Source organism: Cibotium barometz, chromosome 17, assembly GCF_041138505.1.
Source record: "Cibotium barometz isolate CiBa-2024 chromosome 17, ASM4113850v1, whole genome shotgun sequence".
NCBI classification, from domain to species: Eukaryota; Viridiplantae; Streptophyta; class Polypodiopsida; order Cyatheales; family Cibotiaceae; genus Cibotium; species Cibotium barometz.
In genome coordinates, this window is record NC_141062.1 from 34,955,660 (window position 1) to 34,960,059 (window position 4,400).

Sequence of the window (4,400 nt, forward strand, 5' to 3'; positions counted from 1 at the left end):
ATGATACCACATGAGGCCCCCACAAGATTCGAACTCACGACCTTGGGGATTAGAGTCCAACACTCTAACAGTTAAACTAGCGCTCATTGGTGCCTTCCACCATACGGGGGTTGGGGGTGTGTATGAGTATTTCTACAAAATTTCATGTACCTGCTATTAAAAAAAAAAAGAACAAAGAAATTCCCTTATTATTTTTTAAAAAAATTTAAAATTTCCCTCCTTTTTTTTCGTACACACCCACGGCCCACTCAAGTGGGTGGAGCCGATTTCCCTCCCTGTTTATCCACCCTTGAGCGGCGATGGGAGATGGGCTGGGAGCTTTTCTTCTTCTCCTCGAAAGATCCCAAGGCGATGAATTTTTTATTCTGAGCGTAGCTCTATGCGCTGCTAGCAGCGAACGTGGACATGCTTGGTTGAAAAAAGCTTTAGTTGAAGCTTTAATTTATAAAGTTTTTTTTTTTAAGAAAGAAAACAAAAACTTCTCTTGTGTATGTGCTGGTGGGTTTGTCTTCAAGCCATGGAGAAAGCTTTGTTTAAAAGCTTTAAATATTAAGGTTTGTTTAAAGCTTTAGCTATTAAGCTTTGTTCAGCTGTGAAGAAAAACCTTTTTCTTTTATCTATCTTTTTAAGCTTAAGCTCTAAGCTTTGTAAAACTTTAAAGCCTTTATCCCTTATAAGCTTTGAAACCTTAAAAAAAGAGAGTCTATTATTAGAAAAAGCTTATAAATTTTTATAACAAAATATTAACTTTGTAGTATAAAGCTTAAACTAAAAGCTTTTACTACTAACACTATAAAGCTTATGATATAAGTTTTTACATCATGTTGTCTTGTGCTGGCCCCCTCCAGGCCTTTCCCCTTCTTTAATTTTAGTCCCCTCTTGGTGCTATCATGCGTGTTTCATTTTGACCAAATTAAGCCAAAATTACGTTTATTCCACTTATGAAAGCATAAGTTAAGGCTTTTCTAAAACCAAGAAATGGTGGAACAATTAGTAGAACTTTCCATCATGTGATGTTAAAAGAAAATCTACTAAGAGACTTTCCTTTTGACTTGTATGTCAATTGGGAAATTATGATCATAAAGTTGTCCTCTTCAATTTCGAGGGACACATGCCCTATGTACCTTATGAAGGTACTTATACAAGAATTTAATCAAATTATGCCATATATTTTGTCCATTCGCTAGAAAGAATAACATGTACAAGTTTATTTCTTTTGGCCTAGAGATAATAGAAGATGTGTTAGAAATTCTTATCCTATCCTCTTTGTGTACATGTGAGTTCACATGGAATTCCACTAACACAAGTGCATGATCACAATTCTTTCATTAAAAGATTATATAAACCCTAAGTACTCTTTAGTTTAGAGACCTTCTTTATATGACCGTAAGCAATCACATAATACCTTTTCCCAGTAATGTCATTTGACATTAACTCGCCTATGACTTAAACTTTTTATTTTGATGCTTAAAGAGAGAGTTACTACAGAGTGAAATAGTTAAATCCATGTTTCCATTTTATCAATCAAGGTTGTTAGAATTGCTGCTATCATTCATTATGTTCATGTTTATATTATGCTTAAATTTTGAATGTATTGAAAGTCAATTCTATCTATTATTTATTTACAATCTCACACCCACTCAAAAACCTCTCGAATGAGACAAAAAATAGTTGTAAAGTACTACACCAACAAAGAGTGTAGATCCCATGGATTCTCTATTCTAAAATTGGGAAGTTCTGATTGTCAATTTTTTATGTGTGTCTATAGCATTATGACTCGGGCATCTCCTCATGACCCTTATCCACCTTCAGAACTCCACCTTCATGGCAGAGTATAGCCATCTAGCCTATTTATCCGAATGGGACAACACTCTATTTCAGCTATTATTATGGATCTTTAATAATCAACACTGATGACAAAAATCTCAAGCAATGATTTTGGTATTTTGGTCGTGACATTTGCTATGAGATAGTTTTGTATTTTTTTAGTTTCCCACCTTTGTTATATATGGGTGTGGATCTATTACTTTGGTTGCACCACATGAACTAGCCCTTGGGGGTTTATATGTATTTTTCCTTAGTGATTTGGATAGGAAGGATTCATTTAAGCTTTGGTAAAAGCAAGTCCTATTTTATGTAAAGGGAAAGCCCATGCAAGAGCATGCAACTATTTTTGGCATGTGGGATATTCTTGTGAATAAACAAGTAAATACCCAAGATGTGAGAGTATGCCGACACTTTTTTTTGGGGGGGGGATGTTGTACCCAATATTGTGTTGAAGGCGATGTCTACTCTGTTTCATGTTTTTATTTTATTTATGTTCAAACTTGTTAATTTGGCTCAATTCTATGGTTTAGTTCTTGTATTTATGTGGGTTTTAAATTATTATTTAAAAAGTATTTGAGGTCTCAAGTTAATTACTGAATCTGATAAATAATGACCTTAGGGTTCCTCTAAATGATAACCATAAGAGACTTTAGTCGAGTCATAAACTGATTTAGTTAATGTCATGAATGCATGGAGGTGAGGTGAATAATAATTTAAAAGATTAAGTCAGCTTAGGATACACCTGAGCAAGTCAAAAAGTCCAATCCATATCGAGGTTATGTGTGTTGTAAAAAATGATTTGGTACACCGTGATGGAAGTCTTTAGACCACAAATTGATGACCTATAAAATAGCTTTATCTAGCAAGCTCATTGTGAGATAACCATGATTTGGTACACCGTGATAGAAGTCTTTAGACCACAACTCAATAACTTGTAAAATAGCTTTATCTAGCAAGCTCATTGTGAGATAACCATAGTTCATAAGCAAGCTCTAATTCAACATCACTACGTGGATATTCCTCCTCACTTCGGCCCTCTAAGATATAACCTCATGTTAGATGAGTAGGCAATGGTCTCAATGCATTCTAGCTATAAAATGGCATAGACACTACCAATAAGGTGGTCAAGCATCTCACACCCCGAAAAGCCACAATAAAATCCCTTAGTACTACCCAGAATGGACATGGTGTGTGTAAAAGTATCTCATGAAGTGATTGGACAATAACACTCTTGTCTCCATCGCTCGTCTGCTTCCTCAAGGGGTGTTCTTACTTGATCAGGTCTATTGAACTGTGTAAAGAACACTCAAGTCATCATGCCTTTGTGGAGTTACTCCTACCATGGATTGGAGTAATGTTGTCCCATCGCATCGAAAATAGGTTCTACACTGCTAGTAAAGATGGGATGATGTAAACAGAATACGCCGCTCACATGCATGGAATGGAGGATGGGATGAAATTGCAGTAAAAAATTTGATTCAACAAATGCATGTTCACAACAAGTCTCCGCTCTAAAGATACATAAAAGTAACAAGAATGGGTTTGGAAAGATGGTATGCTAGTCACTCCTCTGATAATACCATTCATGACAGTCTAGGTCCAAGACAAGTGCATTTGTATCATGCCAAGTGAAATCCATTGTCTGATACCTGAAACATCAATAATCAATCTTACAGAAAAAGTCAATACATTGTGATTGTTCATTTTCTTGTTCTCTTGTTATTGTGTTCCTCTCTTATCTCTCTCTTTTTTTTGGGTTGTGGGGGTTAGTTTGTGTGTATATTTTCTATAAATATGTATAGATGTACAATTCCCTTCACATATGGATATGAAGAATTATCGGGGAGTGGAGATATTATAGGGGGTAAAGATTTAGGCATTATGAAAACTCTCCCCTTCCTACTACTGGAGGTCATCCTTGGACTTCATGGAGGCTTATGTAAGCTTTCTATAGCCATCCTCTCCAGCTTTTATCCATGTGGGAGTCTTGCTTTGGGGTGCACCAAGTTGAAGCACGGATAGGACTTGCAAGTTCTTGGAGAGGTGTTAACATTGATGTAAGAACTTGTTAAGTAGTAGGCCTTTCCTCAGGTATTGGGCTCTCTTGAAGTACTTTTGAAAATGGAGTCTAGACATGCGTTGAAGAACTCATAGAGGCCTCATGGAAACTAGAGGCTTTGTTGGAGTCTTCTTTTCTTAAGGGACATGCCATCTTTTGAATAGCTTCCGGAATCCAAATCTTTTGGGATGTTAGCAATGAAGGTTCATCATTTTGTTTTTCCTTGTTTGCTCTGGTATTAGGGTTTATAGAGATTGTTGATTGGCTAGCAAATGTGTCTATAGATGATGAGGCTATAGACATCTGTATCCTCTTTGGCACCCAAATCCATGTGTTACCCTTGTAGAGTAGCCTTGAGCTTGAAGCAGATGGATCGGGATCCATTGATAGATAACATGTGCTTTGGCTTTTTGTTTTCTGCGGTGCCTTTTGTATTTTTTGAAAGTGTGTTGGCAAGTTAAAGCTAGTGGCAAAGCTTTAGGTAACCACTTGAAGGTAGATTGCAACCTTTTTT